Raw genomic sequence first — 18,805 nt, 5'->3', positions numbered from 1 at the left:
TGATCTGAGCGAATATATAAGTCACATGGTTAGATCAAGGAAAAGACTTGCACTTGGATCATAGAGACCAACACTTTTTTCTTCATCGAGAGGCACAGCCGTTGATTCTTTTCCATAGAACAAGGACTGTCCGAGATTTACTTCATCTACGGTACCATAACAGAATTGAGTCTCGTTTAGGGATCCATCAGTCCAGCCTAACCCCATCTCATTTTAGGGATCCATCAGTCCAGTCCAGCCTAACCTCATTTTGCGCGGTTGGCTAACCCAATCCCATGGGTTAGCCAACCACCCAACCACTGTAGTGATAGGATCCATTTAGGAATTTGGTTATGTTTTGTCCGAGGTACCAGGGAAAAGAGTTCCCAGGCCCCCTACCCGGCGCTTCTTGAAAACTTCAAGATAGTCACACCACTTACACACCCAATATAAAATTGCCTTTTTTACAGATTCGGTTGTCTTTAGAACAATCTTCCAGCTGAAAGATCCCTTCCTCCTCCGTGCAACGAATTTGGGGGTGCTAGCAGCGAAAGTAGCACTTCTTGCGTAGGGGAGAGCCTCTCACTCGGGGCCTTGCCCACGGATATCCGGACAAGAGACTAATCCCTCGGTTCCAAACCCGAAAAAACTTCCCTCGCCCAGAAAGCACGGGTGATTCCTCCATGATATTTTTATTCTAACGTATTCAAGAGCCTTAACTAACCAAATTGATCCCACCGAACCAGTAACTCACATGGTCAAATCAAGGAAAAGACTTGCACTTGGATCATAGAGACCAACACTTTTTTCCTCATCGAGAGGCACAGTCGTTGATTCTTTTCCATAGAACAAAGACTATCCGGGATTTAATTCATCTATCGTACCATAATAGAATTGAGTCTCATTTTAGGGATCCATCAGTCCAGCCTAACCCCATCCAATTCCATGGGTTAGCCAACCGCCTAACCACTCTAGTGATAGGATCCATTTAAGAATTTGGTTAGGTTTTGTCCCGGGTACCAGGGAAAAGAGTTCCCAGGCCCCCTACCCGCCGATGCTTCATGCAAACTTCAAGAAGATAGTCACAGCACTTACACACCCAATATGCTGAGAATTCCACTTTTCCCATTTAAATGATTGAATTTCAAATGTCATGGGAATTTCTCTTTTATCATTTAAATAAAATTACCATAATTTTCTCTTTTCTTAATTATTTAATTATGCATAAACCTTAAAAATTAGTTTTCCATTGAATGTGATGAAAATCATTCTTTTAGCGTAGGATGACCAATCCTAGAATATGGTAGGAAGTCCTCTTTTCACGTTATGCATAAGAATGAATTATGTATCAATTTCTTAAAAATTTTGCCATAGCTCCGCTGCTTTACTGATAATTTTCAATATTTTTGAAAAGAATAAACTTAGTAATACAATTATGATAGTATAACTATCTTCTAAAATTAAATCCAATTTATGGATTTAAATCATAAGATTATCATAATTTTAGAAGCATAAAAGTATAAAAAGCCACTTTCTTAACCTCTAGCTTCACAAGCCTAGAGTTTGATTTGTGAATTGAGAATTTATCAATGAGAAGCATCATTTGAATAGAGAATTAGTCATAGGAATGACCATTCTTTTGGGGAGAGAGAGATAAACATAAAAAGCATCCTAATTAAGCATAAATATAAACTTTTCTTAATTATTCATTACAACTCTTAAGAAAAGCTTGATTTGCATTATAAATACTTAATTTAGAAACCTCTCAAGCTTGAGAGGGGTTGAGAAGTGAAAACATTGAGAATATTAGAGAAAAACCATGAAATTACACCTTACCTCTTGATTTTGCTTGCTTCTCTATCTTAGAAGAAGCCCCCAACCAATCAATTGGTTAGTGTGTTGAGAGGAAAGCTCCATTAAGGAAGGTTGAAGAGAGAGAGAAGCTCCACTCTCTCCAAAAGTTGAGGATTTTTAAGGGATAATAGAAAATATGAGTATTTCAATGTATAGCTCAAAGATGAGAATACAAAAGAATGAGGGTCTATTTATAAGTGAGAGAAGCCACTAACTGAGTCCAACTAAGTTCTATAATTTTCCAGCTTCAGTTTGGCTGAATTTTCCAGCTTCAGTTTGGCTGAATTTGGACAAGATTTGGACCAGTTTAGCTCCCTTTTTTATTTGGTTTGATCCAGGAGTTGATCCATGAGAGAGGAGAGATAAAAATATCACATTTTTTTTCAATTAAAAAACTCATCCACATGTGTGAAATAGGCACCTACCTTAAAGGTCTCCCCTTCCTTACCAAGGTGTCAAAAGTTCATCATTCCTCCAAAATATCTCACTTTTTTAATAATATCTCATAGTTTTTAACTAATAAACCTTGTACTCAATCAACTCTTCATCTTATGTGAGCATTTACTCATTTTTGGGTATTTTTTTTTATTCTTTGGATTTATCTCATCCCCACACTTGGATTAATCCAATTGGTCTATAGAAACCTTAATTGGACCATAATCCAAAATTTTCAGAAAATCGTGACTAAGGTCCTTTATACACATTTTTCAATTAATTCGCACATTGGAAAGTTCTTTTTGAATTTCTGTTTCAAGGGAAACCATTTTAGACACTAGGAGGATTTTTATATCCAAAAATATGTCAATTTTAGATAACCTCTCTCTAGACATTTTCTCTCTCCAGGTCAAAATAGAGTAAAACAAGATATTTCTTTTATTCCAGAGAGGGGAATAATTTCAAGAACAGAAGGGGAGGTTCTTATTTGTTTACACCTCAAAAGCTGGAGGGAGGAATCTTACATCCTATCCCACTTAAAAAACGCGAGATGTCCTCATCTCGCAGCAGCTGGAGGACAACTCTTTCCCTTAAGATCCAACTGCTTTCGGGGTTCCTTATAGTCTGATCAACCCAACAAAATCCTAGGATAAAGATGCCTTCTACAAGAAGAATATATAGACTCATTATCAGATAACAATTCATTCAGAATATATCATTCATATCCTTAACACAATAATGGTCCATTAGACCGAAAATTCCATCTAAACATTCCTCCATGGGAATTTCACTTATGCAGGTTTTTAATTTGTCATCCCTTAACTTGATCCACTGGGTCAAGTGTTAACAGCAGCAATGTGTAAGCACAATCCACTAATCTCATAGTGATTTGCTGAAGTCATTATCGCCATTCTAGTTATTAACATCATTATTGGGATTCGTCCCATTCATCCTCATTGTGGTTTTGTTCAACTTATCTTCTTTCAACTAGAATTCAAGAATCATCATCTTTCAATCAAAATCCAAATCAACTCATCAATTCTCAACCAGAATTTTAAAATCATATCAACCAGTATTCGAATTCATCATCTGGATAGCATTTTTGCTTATAATTTCAAGGTCTTAGATTTACTCGTATATACTGCCAGTAAAGAGCTGCAGTTATATCCTCGGTATATACGGGTAGTAACGGTCCTTGGAATTATAAGGTAAATACCATCATGTCTAGGCCTCAAGCAAGTCAGGGTTTCCATACAATTATGGTACTTCCATCTGAAGACCCAATTACCTATTTATGAATCTTCATTCTGAATATTAATTTGTATGAATTTCATCACACAATTACAACCTTTTAATGCTACTTCAAAAATTTTTGACATTTCTGGCTTCTCGGTTGTTCCAGTTTAGCCAATTCGCTCTAATACAAGCTGAAACATCTTTGCCCCCTCCACGCAACGAATTCGGGAGTGCTAGCAGTGGAAGTAGCACTCCTTGTGTGCAGGACAGAACCTCTCACTCGGGGCCTCTATCCAGACAAGAGACTAATCCCTCGGTTCTTCCAAAAGCGAACCCGGAAAAACTTCCCTCGCCGCCTAGAAAGCACGGGCGATTCCTCCGGGATATTTTTAGTCTAACGTAGTCAAGGGCCTTAACTAACCGAACTGATCTGAGCGAATATATAAGTCACATGGTTAGATCAAGGAAAAGACTTGCACTTGGATCATAGAGACCAACACTTTTTTCTTCATCGAGAGGCACATCCGTTGATTCTTTTCCATAGAACAAGGACTGTCCGAGATTTACTTCATCTACGGTACCATAACAGAATTGAGTCTCGTTTTAGGGATCCATCAGTCCAGCCTAACCCCATCTCATTTTAGGGATCCATCAGTCCAGTCCATCCTAACCTCATTTTGCGCGGTTGGCTAACCCAATCCCATGGGTTAGCCAACCACCCAACCACTATAGTGATAGGATCCATTTAGGAATTTGGTTATGTTTTGTCCGAGGTACCAGGGAAAAGAGTTCCCAGGCCCCCTACCCGGCGCTTCATGAAAACTTCAAGATAGTCACACCACTTACACACCCAATATAAAATTGCCTTTTTTACAGATTCGGCTGTCTTTAGAACAATCTTCCAGCTGAAAGATCCCTTCCTCCTCCGCGCAACGAATTTGGGGGTGCTAGCAGCAAAAGTAGCACTTCTTGCGTAGGGGAGAGCCTCTCACTCGGGGCCTTGCCCACGGATATCCGGACAAGAGACTAATCCCTCGGTTCCAAACCCGAAAAAACTTCCCTCGCCCAGAAAGCACGGGTGATTCCTCCATGATATTTTTATTCTAACGTAGTCAAGAGCCTTAACTAACCAAATTGATCCCACCGAACCAGTAACTCACATGGTCAAATCAAGGAAAAGACTTGCACTTGGATCATAGAGACCAACACTTTTTTCCTCATCGAGAGGCACAGTCGTTGATTCTTTTCCATAGAACAAAGACTATCCGGGATTTAATTCATCTATCGTACCATAATAGAATTGAGTCTCATTTTAGGGATCCATCAGTCCAGCCTAACCCCATCCAATTCCATGGGTTAGCCAACCGCCTAACCACTCTAGTGATAGGATCCATTTAAGAATTTGGTTAGGTTTTGTCCCGGGTACCAGGGAAAAGAGTTCCCAGGCCCCCTACCCGCCGATGCTTCATGCAAACTTCAAGAAGATAGTCACAGCACTTACACACCCAATATGCTGAGAATTTCACTTTTCCCATTTAAATGATTGAATTTCAAATGTCATGGGAATTTCTCTTTTATCATTTAAATAAAATTACCATAATTTTCTCTTTTCTTAATTATTTAATTATGCATAAACCTTAAAAATTAGTTTTCCATTGAATGTGATGAAAATCATTCTTTTAGCGTAGGATGACCAATCCTAGAATATGGTAGGAAGTCCTCTTTTCACGTTATGCATAAGAATGAATTATGTATCAATTTCTTAAAAATTTTGCCATAGCTCCGCTGCTTTACTGATAATTTTCAATATTTTTGAAAAGAATAAACTTAGTAATACAATTATGATAGTATAACTATCTTCTAAAATTAAATCCAATTTATGGATTTAAATCATAAGATTATCATAATTTTAGAAGCATAAAAGTATAAAAAGCCACTTTCTTAACCTCTAGCTTCACAAGCCTAGAGTTTGATTTGTGAATTGAGAATTTATCAATGAGAAGCATCATTTGAATAGAGAATTAGTCATAGGAATGACCATTCTTTTGGGGAGAGAGAGATAAACATAAAAAGCATCCTAATTAAGCATAAATATAAACTTTTCTTAATTATTCATTACAACTCTTAAGAAAAGCTTGATTTGCATTATAAATACTTAATTTAGAAACCTCTCAAGCTTGAGAGGGGTTGAGAAGTGAAAACATTGAGAATATTAGAGAAAAACCATGAAATTACACCTTACCTCTTGATTTTGCTTGCTTCTCTATCTTAGAAGAAGCCCCCAACCAATCAATTGGTTAGTGTGTTGAGAGGAAAGCTCCATTAAGGAAGGTTGAAGAGAGAGAGAAGCTCCACTCTCTCCAAAAGTTGAGGATTTTTAAGGGATAATAGAAAATATGAGTATTTCAATGTATAGCTCAAAGATGAGAATACAAAAGAATGAGGGTCTATTTATAAGTGAGAGAAGCCACTAACTGAGTCCAACTAAGTTCTATAATTTTCCAGCTTCAGTTTGGCTGAATTTTCCAGCTTCAGTTTGGCTGAATTTGGACAAGATTTGGACCAGTTTAGCTCCCTTTTTTATTTGGTTTGATCCAGGAGTTGATCCATGAGAGAGGAGAGATAAAAATATCACATTTTTTTTGAATTAAAAAACTCATCCACATGTGTGAAATAGGCACCTACCTTAAAGGTCTCCCCTTCCTTACCAAGGTGTCAAAAGTTCATCATTCCTCCAAAATATCTCACTTTTTTAATAATATCTCATAGTTTTTAACTAATAAACCTTGTACTCAATCAACTCTTCATCTTATGTGAGCATTTACTCATTTTTGGGTTTTTTTTTTATTCTTTGGATTTATCTCATCCCCACACTTGGATTAATCCAATTGGTCTATAGAAACCTTAATTGGACCATAATCCAAAATTTTCAGAAAATCGTGACTAAGGTCCTTTATACACATTTTTCAATTAATTCGCACATTGGAAAGTTCTTTTTGAATTTCTGTTTCAAGGGAAACCATTTTAGACACTAGGAGGATTTTTATATCCAAAAATATGTCAATTTTAGATAACCTCTCTCTAGACATTTTCTCTCTCCAGGTCAAAATAGAGTAAAACAAGATATTTCTTTTATTCCAGAGAGGGGAATAATTTCAAGAACAGAAGGGGAGGTTCTTACTCGTTTACACCTCAAAAGCTGGAGGGAGGAATCTTACATCCTATCCCACTTAAAAAACGCGAGATGTCCTCATCAGGAGCTGGAGGACAACTCTTTCCCTTAAGATCCAACTGCTTTCGGGGTTCCTTATAGTCTGATCAACCCAACAAAATCCTGGGATAAAGATGCCTTCTACAAGAAGAACATATAGACTCATTATCAGATAACAATTCATTCAGAATCTATCATTCATATCCTTAACACAATAATGGTCCATTAGACCGAAAATTCCATCTAAACATTCCTCCATGGGAATTTCACTTATGCAGGTTTTTAATTTGTCATCCCTTAACTTGATCCACTGGGTCAAGTGTTAACAGCAGCAATGTGTAAGCACAATCCACTAATCTCATAGTGATTTGCTGAAGTCATTATCGCCATTCTAGTTATTAACATCATTATTGGGATTCGTCCCATTCATCCGCATTGTGGTTTTGTTCAACTTATCTTCTTTCAACTAGAATTCAAGAATCATCATCTTTCAATCAAAATCCAAATCAACTCATCAATTCTCAACCAGAATTTTAAAATCATATCAACCAGTATTCGAATTCATCATCTGGATAGCATTTTTGCTTATAATTTCAAGGTCTTAGATTTACTCGTATATACTGCCAGTAAAGAGCTGCAGTTATATCCTCGGTATATACGGGTAGTAACGGTCCTTGGAATTATAAGGTAAATACCATCATGTCTAGGCCTCAAGCAAGTCAGGGTTTCCATACAATTATGGTACTTCCATCTGAAGACCCAATTACCTATTTATGAATCTTCATTCTGAATATTAATTTGTATGAATTTCATCACACAATTACAACCTTTTAATGCTACTTCAAAAATTTTTGACATTTCTGGCTTCTCGGTTGTTCCAGTTTAGCCAATTCGCTCTAATACAAGCTGAAACATCTTTGCCCCCTCCACGCAACGAATTCGGGAGTGCTAGCAGTGGAAGTAGCACTCCTTGTGTGCAGGACAGAACCTCTCACTCGGGGCCTCTATCCAGACAAGAGACTAATCCCTCGGTTCTTCCAAAAGCGAACCCGGAAAAACTTCCCTCGCCGCCTAGAAAGCACGGGCGATTCCTCCGGGATATTTTTAGTCTAACGTAGTCAAGGGCCTTAACTAACCGAACTGATCTGAGCGAATATATAAGTCACATGGTTAGATCAAGGAAAAGACTTGCACTTGGATCATAGAGACCAACACTTTTTTCTTCATCGAGAGGCACATTCGTTGATTCTTTTCCATAGAACAAGGACTGTCCGAGATTTACTTCATCTACGGTACCATAATAGAATTGAGTCTCGTTTTAGGGATCCATCAGTCCAGCCTAACCCCATCTCGTTTTAGGGATCCATCAGTCCAGTCCATCCTAACCTCATTTTGCGCGATTGGCTAACCCAATCCCATGGGTTAGCCAACCACCCAACCACTGTAGTGATAGGATCCATTTAGGAATTTGGTTATGTTTTGTCCGAGGTACCAGGGAAAAGAGTTCCCAGGCCCCCTACCCGGCGCTTCATGAAAACTTCAAGATAGTCACACCACTTACACACCCAATATAAAATTGCCTTTTTTACAGATTCGGCTGTCTTTAGAACAATCTTCCAGCTGAAAGATCCCTTCCTCCTCCGCGCAACGAATTTGGGGGTGCTAGCAGCAAAAGTAGCACTTCTTGCGTAGGGGAGAGCCTCTCACTCGGGGCCTTGCCCACGGATATCCGGACAAGAGACTAATCCCTCGGTTCCAAACCCGAAAAAACTTCCCTCGCCCAGAAAGCACGGGTGATTCCTCCATGATATTTTTATTCTAACGTAGTCAAGAGCCTTAACTAACCAAATTGATCCCACCGAACCAGTAACTCACATGGTCAAATCAAGGAAAAGACTTGCACTTGGATCATAGAGACCAACACTTTTTTCCTCATCGAGAGGCACAGTCGTTGATTCTTTTCCATAGAACAAAGACTATCCGGGATTTAATTCATCTATCGTACCATAATAGAATTGAGTCTCATTTTAGGGATCCATCAGTCCAGCCTAACCCCATCCAATTCCATGGGTTAGCCAACCGCCTAACCACTCTAGTGATAGGATCCATTTAAGAATTTGGTTAGGTTTTGTCCCGGGTACCAGGGAAAAGAGTTCCCAGGCCCCCTACCCGCCGATGCTTCATGCAAACTTCAAGAAGATAGTCACAGCACTTACACACCCAATATGCTGAGAATTCCACTTTTCCCATTTAAATGATTGAATTTCAAATGTCATGGGAATTTCTCTTTTATCATTTAAATAAAATTACCATAATTTTCTCTTTTCTTAATTATTTAATTATGCATAAACCTTAAAAATTAGTTTTCCATTGAATGTGATGAAAATCATTCTTTTAGCGTAGGATGACCAATCCTAGAATATGGTAGGAAGTCCTCTTTTCACGTTATGCATAAGAATGAATTATGTATCAATTTCTTAAAAATTTTGCCATAGCTCCGCTGCTTTACTGATAATTTTTAATATTTTTGAAAAGAATAAACTTAGTAATACAATTATGATAGTATAACTATCTTCTAAAATTAAATCCAATTTATGGATTTAAATCATAAGATTATCATAATTTTAGAAGCATAAAAGTATAAAAAGCCACTTTCTTAACCTCTAGCTTCACAAGCCTAGAGTTTGATTTGTGAATTGAGAATTTATCAATGAGAAGCATCATTTGAATAGAGAATTAGTCATAGGAATGACCATTCTTTTGGGGAGAGAGAGATAAACATAAAAAGCATCCTAATTAAGCATAAATATAAACTTTTCTTAATTATTCATTACAACTCTTAAGAAAAGCTTGATTTGCATTATAAACACTTAATTTAGAAACCTCTCAAGCTTGAGAGGGGTTGAGAAGTGAAAACATTGAGAATATTAGAGAAAAACCATGAAATTACACCTTACCTCTTGATTTTGCTTGCTTCTCTATCTTAGAAGAAGCCCCCAACCAATCAATTGGTTAGTGTGTTGAGAGGAAAGCTCCAAGGAAGGTTGAAGAGAGAGAGAAGCTCCACTCTCTCCAAAAGTTGAGGATTTTTAAGGGATAATAGAAAATATGAGTATTTCAATGTATAGCTCAAAGATGAGAATACAAAAGAATGAGGGTCTATTTATAAGTGAGGGAAGCCACTAACTGAGTCCAACTAAGTTCTATAATTTTCCAGCTTCAGTTTGGCTGAATTTTCCAGCTTTAGTTTGGCTGAATTTGGACAAGATTTGGACCAGTTTAGCTCCCTTTTTTATTTGGTTTGATCCAGGAGTTGATTCATGAGAGAGGAGAGATAAAAATATCACTTTTTTTTTTAATTAAAAAACTCATCCACATGTGTGAAATAGGCACCTACCTTAAAGGTCTCCCCTTCCTTACCAAGGTGTCAAAAGTTCATCATTCCTCCAAAATATCTCACTTTTTTAATAATATCTCATAGTTTTTAACTAATAAACCTTGTACTCAATCAACTCTTCATCTTATGTCAGCATTTACTCATTTTTGGGTATTTTTTTTTATTCTTTGGATTTATCTCATCCCCACACTTGGATTAATCCAATTGGTCTATAGAAACCTTAATTGGACCATAATCCAAAATTTTCAGAAAATCGTGACTAAGGTCCTTTATACACATTTTTCAATTAATTCGCACATTGGAAAGTTCTTTTTGAATTTCTGTTTCAAGGGAAACCATTTTAGACACTAGGAGGATTTTTATATCCAAAAATATGTCAATTTTAGATAACCTCTCTCTAGACATTTTCTCTCTCCAGGTCAAAATAGAGTAAAACAAGATATTTCTTTTATTCCAGAGAGGGGAATAATTTCAAGAACAGAAGGGGAGGTTCTTACTCGTTTACACCTCAAAAGCTGGAGGGAGGAATCTTACATCCTATCCCACTTAAAAAACGCGAGATGTCCTCATCAGGAGCTGGAGGACAACTCTTTCCCTTAAGATCCAACTGCTTTCGGGGTTCCTTATAGTCTGATCAACCCAACAAAATCCTGGGATAAAGATGCCTTCTACAAGAAGAACATATAGACTCATTATCAGATAACAATTCATTCAGAATCTATCATTCATATCCTTAACACAATAATGGTCCATTAGACCGAAAATTCCATCTAAACATTCCTCCATGGGAATTTCACTTATGCAGGTTTTTAATTTGTCATCCCTTAACTTGATCCACTGGGTCAAGTGTTAACAGCAGCAATGTGTAAGCACAATCCACTAATCTCATAGTGATTTGCTGAAGTCATTATCGCCATTCTAGTTATTAACATCATTATTGGGATTCGTCCCATTCATCCTCATTGTGGTTTTGTTCAACTTATCTTCTTTCAACTAGAATTCAAGAATCATCATCTTTCAATCAAAATCCAAATCAACTCATCAATTCTCAACCAGAATTTTAAAATCATATCAACCAGTATTCGAATTCATCATCTGGATAGCATTTTTGCTTATAATTTCAAGGTCTTAGATTTACTCGTATATACTGCCAGTAAAGAGCTGCAGTTATATCCTCGATATATACGGGTAGTAACGGTCCTTGGAATTATAAGGTAAATACCATCATGTCTAGGCCTCAAGCAAGTCAGGGTTTCCATACAATTATGGTACTTCCATCTGAAGACCCAATTACCTATTTATGAATCTTCATTCTGAATATTAATTTGTATGAATTTCATCACACAATTACAACCTTTTAATGCTACTTCATAAATTTTTGACATTTCTGGCTTCTCGGTTGTTCCAGTTTAGCCAATTCGCTCTAATACAAGCTGAAACATCTTTGCCCCCTCCACGCAACGAATTCGGGAGTGCTAGCAGTGGAAGTAGCACTCCTTGTGTGCAGGACAGAACCTCTCACTCGGGGCCTCTATCCAGACAAGAGACTAATCCCTCGGTTCTTCCAAAAGCGAACCCGGAAAAACTTCCCTCGCCGCCTAGAAAGCACGGGCGATTCCTCCGGGATATTTTTAGTCTAACGTAGTCAAGGGCCTTAACTAACCGAACTGATCTGAGCGAATATATAAGTCACATGGTTAGATCAAGGAAAAGACTTGCACTTGGATCATAGAGACCAACACTTTTTTCTTCATCGAGAGGCACATCCGTTGATTCTTTTCCATAGAACAAGGACTGTCCGAGATTTACTTCATCTACGGTACCATAACAGAATTGAGTCTCGTTTTAGGGATCCATCAGTCCAGCCTAACCCCATCTCATTTTAGGGATCCATCAGTCCAGTCCATCCTAACCTCATTTTGCACGGTTGGCTAACCCAATCCCATGGGTTAGCCAACCACCCAACCACTATAGTGATAGGATCCATTTAGGAATTTGGTTATGTTTTGTCCGAGGTACCAGGGAAAAGAGTTCCCAGGCCCCCTACCCGGCGCTTCATGAAAACTTCAAGATAGTCACACCACTTACACACCCAATATAAAATTGCCTTTTTTACAGATTCGGCTGTCTTTAGAACAATCTTCCAGCTGAAAGATCCCTTCCTCCTCCGCGCAACGAATTTGGGGGTGCTAGCAGCAAAAGTAGCACTTCTTGCGTAGGGGAGAGCCTCTCACTCGGGGCCTTGCCCACGGATATCCGGACAAGAGACTAATCCCTCGGTTCCAAACCCGAAAAAACTTCCCTCGCCCAGAAAGCACGGGTGATTCCTCCATGATATTTTTATTCTAACGTAGTCAAGAGCCTTAACTAACCAAATTGATCCCACCGAACCAGTAACTCACATGGTCAAATCAAGGAAAAGACTTGCACTTGGATCATAGAGACCAACACTTTTTTCCTCATCGAGAGGCACAGTCGTTGATTCTTTTCCATAGAACAAAGACTATCCGGGATTTAATTCATCTATCGTACCATAATAGAATTGAGTCTCATTTTAGGGATCCATCAGTCCAGCCTAACCCCATCCAATTCCATGGGTTAGCCAACCGCCTAACCACTCTAGTGATAGGATCCATTTAAGAATTTGGTTAGGTTTTGTCCCGGGTACCAGGGAAAAGAGTTCCCAGGCCCCCTACCCGCCGATGCTTCATGCAAACTTCAAGAAGATAGTCACAGCACTTACACACCCAATATGCTGAGAATTCCACTTTTCCCATTTAAATGATTGAATTTCAAATGTCATGGGAATTTCTCTTTTATCATTTAAATAAAATTACCATAATTTTCTCTTTTCTTAATTATTTAATTATGCATAAACCTTAAAAATTAGTTTTCCATTGAATGTGATGAAAATCATTCTTTTAGCGTAGGATGACCAATCCTAGAATATGGTAGGAAGTCCTCTTTTCACGTTATGCATAAGAATGAATTATGTATCAATTTCTTAAAAATTTTGCCATAGCTCCGCTGCTTTACTGATAATTTTTAATATTTTTGAAAAGAATAAACTTAGTAATACAATTATGATAGTATAACTATCTTCTAAAATTAAATCCAATTTATGGATTTAAATCATAAGATTATCATAATTTTAGAAGCATAAAAGTATAAAAAGCCACTTTCTTAACCTCTAGCTTCACAAGCCTAGAGTTTGATTTGTGAATTGAGAATTTATCAATGAGAAGCATCATTTGAATAGAGAATTAGTCATAGGAATGACCATTCTTTTGGGGAGAGAGAGATAAACATAAAAAGCATCCTAATTAAGCATAAATATAAACTTTTCTTAATTATTCATTATACAACTCTTAAGAAAAGCTTGATTTGCATTATAAACACTTAATTTAGAAACCTCTCAAGCTTGAGAGGGGTTGAGAAGTGAAAACATTGAGAACATTAGAGAAAAACCATGAAATTACACCTTACCTCTTGATTTTGCTTGCTTCTCTATCTTAGAAGAAGCCCCCAACCAATCAATTGGTTAGTGTGTTGAGAGGAAATCTCCAAGGAAGGTTGAAGAGAGAGAGAAGCTCCACTGTCTCCAAAAGTTGAGGATTTTTAAGGGATAATAGAAAATATGAGTATTTCAATGTATAGCTCAAAGATGAGAATACAAAAGAATGAGGGTCTATTTATAAGTGAGGGAAGCCACTAACTGAGTCCAACTAAGTTCTATAATTTTCCAGCTTCAGTTTGGCTGAATTTTCCAGCTTCAGTTTGGCTGAATTTGGACAAGATTTGGACCAGTTTAGCTCCCTTTTTTATTTGGTTTGATCCAGGAGTTGATCCATGAGAGAGGAGAGATAAAAATATCACATTTTTTTTCAATTAAAAAACTCATCCACATGTGTGAAATAGGCACCTACCTTAAAGGTCTCCCCTTCCTTACCAAGGTGTCAAAAGTTCATCATTCCTCCAAAATATCTCACTTTTTTAATAATATCTCATAGTTTTTAACTAATAAACCTTGTACTCAATCAACTCTTCATCTTATGTGAGCATTTACTCATTTTTGGGTATTTTTTTTTATTCTTTGGATTTATCTCATCCCCACACTTGGATTAATCCAATTGGTCTATAGAAACCTTAATTGGACCATAATCCAAAATTTTCAGAAAATCGTGACTAAGGTCCTTTATACACATTTTTCAATTAATTCGCACATTGGAAAGTTCTTTTTGAATTTCTGTTTCAAGGGAAACCATTTTAGACACTAGGAGGATTTTTATATCCAAAAATATGTCAATTTTAGATAACCTCTCTCTAGACATTTTCTCTCTCCAGGTCAAAATAGAGTAAAACAAGATATTTCTTTTATTCCAGAGAGGGGAATAATTTCAAGAACAGAAGGGGAGGTTCTTATTTGTTTACACCTCAAAAGCTGGAGGGAGGAATCTTACATCCTATCCCACTTAAAAAACGCGAGATGTCCTCATCTCGCAGCAGCTGGAGGACAACTCTTTCCCTTAAGATCCAACTGCTTTCGGGGTTCCTTATAGTCTGATCAACCCAACAAAATCCTAGGATAAAGATGCCTTCTACAAGAAGAATATATAGACTCATTATCAGATAACAATTCATTCAGAATATATCATTCATATCCTTAACACAATAATGGTCCATTAGACCGAAAATTCCATCTAAACATTCCTCCATGGGAATTTCACTTATGCAGGTTTTTAATTTGTCATCCCTTAACTTGATCCACTGGGTCAAGTGTTAACAGCAGCAATGTGTAAGCACAATCCACTAATCTCATAGTGATTTGCTGAAGTCATTATCGCCATTCTAGTTATTAACATCATTATTGGGATTCGTCCCATTCATCCTCATTGTGGTTTTGTTCAACTTATCTTCTTTCAACTAGAATTCAAGAATCATCATCTTTCAATCAAAATCCAAATCAACTCATCAATTCTCAACCAGAATTTTAAAATCATATCAACCAGTATTCGAATTCATCATCTGGATAGCATTTTTGCTTATAATTTCAAGGTCTTAGATTTACTCGTATATACTGCCAGTAAAGAGCTGCAGTTATATCCTCGGTATATACGGGTAGTAACGGTCCTTGGAATTATAAGGTAAATACCATCATGTCTAGGCCTCAAGCAAGTCAGGGTTTCCATACAATTATGGTACTTCCATCTGAAGACCCAATTACCTATTTATGAATCTTCATTCTGAATATTAATTTGTATGAATTTCATCACACAATTACAACCTTTTAATGCTACTTCATAAATTTTTGACATTTCTGGCTTCTCGGTTGTTCTAGTTTAGCCAATTCGCTCTAATACAAGCTGAAACATCTTTGCCCCCTCCACGCAACGAGAATTCGCGAGTGCTAGCAGTGGAAGTAGCACTCCTTGTGTGCAGGACAGAACCTCTCACTCGGGGCCTCTATCCAGACAAGAGACTAATCCCTCGGTTCTTCCAAAAGCGAACCCGGAAAAACTTCCCTCGCCTAGAAAGCACGGGCGATTCCTCCAGGATATTTTTAGTCTAACGTAGTCAAGGGCCTTAACTAACCGAACTGATCTGAGCGAATATATAAGTCACATGGTTAGATCAAGGAAAAGACTTGCACTTGGATCATAGAGACCAACACTTTTTTCTTCATCGAGAGGCACAGCCGTTGATTCTTTTCCATAGAACAAGGACTGTCCGAGATTTACTTCATCTATGGTACCATAACAGAATTGAGTCTCGTTTTAGGGATCCATCAGTCCAGCCTAACCCCATCTCGTTTTAGGGATCCATCAGTCCAGTCCAGTCCAGCCTAACCTCATTTTGCGCGGTTGGCTAACCCAATCCCATGGGTTAGCCAACCACCCAACCACTGTAGTGATAGGATCCATTTAGGAATTTGGTTATGTTTTGTCTGAGGTACCAGGGAAAAGAGTTCCCAGGCCCCCTACCCGGCGCTTCATGAAAACTTCAAGATAGTCACACCACTTACACACCCAATATAAAATTGCCTTTTTTACAGATTCGGCTGTCTTTAGAACAATCTTCCAGCTGAAAGATCCCTTCCTCCTCCGCGCAACAAATTTGGGGGTGCTAGCAGCGAAAGTAGCACTTCTTGCGTAGGGGAGAGCCTCTCACTCAGGGCCTTGCCCACGGATATCCGGACAAGAGACTAATCCCTCGGTTCCAAACCCGAAAAAACTTCCCTCGCCCAGAAAGCACGGGTGATTCCTCCATGATATTTTTATTCTAACGTATTCAAGAGCCTTAACCAACCAAATTGATCCCACCGAACCAGTAACTCACATGGTCAAATCAAGGAAAAGACTTGCACTTGGATCATAGAGACCAACACTTTTTTCCTCATCGAGAGGCACAGTCGTTGATTCTTTTCCATAGAACAAAGACTATCCGAGATTTAATTCATCTATCGTACCATAATAGAATTGAGTCTCATTTTAGGGATCCATCAGTCCAGCCTAACCCCATCCAATTCCATGGGTTAGCCAACCGCCTAACCACTCTAGTGATAGGATCCATTTAAGAATTTGGTTAGGTTTTGTCCCGGGTACCAGGGAAAAGAGTTCCCAGGCCCCCTACCCGCCGATGCTTCATGCAAACTTTAAGAAGATAGTCACAGCACTTACACACCCAATATGCTAAGAATTCCACTTTTCCCATTTAAATGATTGAATTTCAAATGTCATGGGAATTTCTCTTTTATCATTTAAATAAAATTACCATAATTTTCTCTTTTCTTAATTATTTAATTATGCATAAACCTTAAAATTTAGTTTTCCATTGAATGTGATGAAAATCATTCTTTTAGCGTAGGATGACCAATCCTAGAATATGGTAGGAAGTCCTCTTTTCACGTTATGCATAAGAATGAATTATGTATCAATTTCTTAAAAATTTTGCCATAGCTCCGCTGCTTTACTGATAATTTTCAATATTTTTGAAAAGAATAAACTTAGTAATACAATTATGATAGTATAACTATCTTCTAAAATTAAATCCAATTTATGGATTTAAATCATAAGATTATCATAATTTTAGAAGCATAAAAGTATAAAAAGCCACTTTCTTAACCTCTAGCTTCACAAGCCTAGAGTTTGATTTGTGAATTGAGAATTTATCAATGAGAAGCATCATTTGAATAGAGAATTAGTCATAGGAATGACCATTCTTTTGGGGAGAGAGAGATAAACATAAAAAGCATCCTAATTAAGCATAAATATAAACTTTTCTTAATTATTCATTACAACTCTTAAGAAAAGCTTGATTTGCATTATAAACACTTAATTTAGAAACCTCTCAAGCTTGAGAGGGGTTGAGAAGTGAAAACATTGAGAATATTAGAGAAAAACCATGAAATTACACCTTACCTCTTGATTTTGCTTGCTTCTCTATCTTAGAAGAAGCCCCCAACCAATCAATTGGTTAGTGTGTTGAGAGGAAAGCTCCAAGGAAGGTTGAAGAGAGAGAGAAGCTCCACTCTCTCCAAAAGTTGAGGATTTTTAAGGGATAATAGAAAATATGAGTATTTCAATGTATAGCTCAAAGATGAGAATACAAAAGAATGAGGGTCTATTTATAAGTGAGGGAAGCCACTAACTGAGTCCAACTAAGTTCTATAATTTTCCAGCTTCAGTTTGGCTGAATTTGGACAAGATTTGGACCAGTTTAGCTCCCTTTTTTATTTGGTTTGATCCAGGAGTTGATCCATGAGAGAGGAGAGATAAAAATATCACATTTTTTTTGAATTAAAAAACTCATCCACATGTGTGAAATAGGCACCTACCTTAAAGGTCTCCCCTTCCTTACCAAGGTGTCAAAAGTTCATCATTCCTCCAAAATATCTCACTTTTTTAATAATATCTCATAGTTTTTAACTAATAAACCTTGTACTCAATCAACTCTTCATCTTATGTGAGCATTTACTCATTTTTGGGTATTTTTTTTATTCTTTGGATTTATCTCATCCCCACACTTGGATTAATCCAATTGGTCTATAGAAACCTTAATTGGACCATAATCCAAAATTTTCAGAAAATCGTGACTAAGGTCCTTTATACACATTTTTCAATTAATTCGCACATTGGAAAGTTCTTTTTGAATTTCTGTTTCAAGGGAAACCATTTTAGACACTAGGAGGATTTTTATATCCAAAAATATGTCAATTTTAGATAACCTCTCTCTAGACATTTTCTCTCTCCAGGTCAAAATAGAGTAAAACAAGATATTTCTTTTATTCCAGAGAGGGGAATAATTTCAAGAACAGAAGGGGAGGTTCTTACTCGTTTACACCTCAAAAGCTGGAGGGAGGAATCTTACATCCTATCCCACTTAAAAAACGCGAGATGTCCTCATCTCGCAGCAGCTGGAGGACAACTCTTTCCCTTAAGATCCAACTGCTTTCGGGGTTCCTTATAGTCTGATCAACCCAACAAAATCCTAGGATAAAGATGCCTTCTACAAGAAGAATATATAGACTCATTATCAGATAACAATTCATTCAGAATATATCATTCATATCCTTAACACAATAATGGTCCATTAGACCGAAAATTCCATCTAAACATTCCTCCATGGGAATTTCACTTATGCAGGTTTTTAATTTGTCATCCCTTAACTTGATCCACTGGGTCAAGTGTTAACAG

The sequence above is a fragment of the Cibotium barometz genome, chromosome 5, assembly GCF_041138505.1.
Source record: "Cibotium barometz isolate CiBa-2024 chromosome 5, ASM4113850v1, whole genome shotgun sequence".
NCBI classification, from domain to species: Eukaryota; Viridiplantae; Streptophyta; class Polypodiopsida; order Cyatheales; family Cibotiaceae; genus Cibotium; species Cibotium barometz.
Note: the sequence above shows the minus strand (reverse complement) of the source record.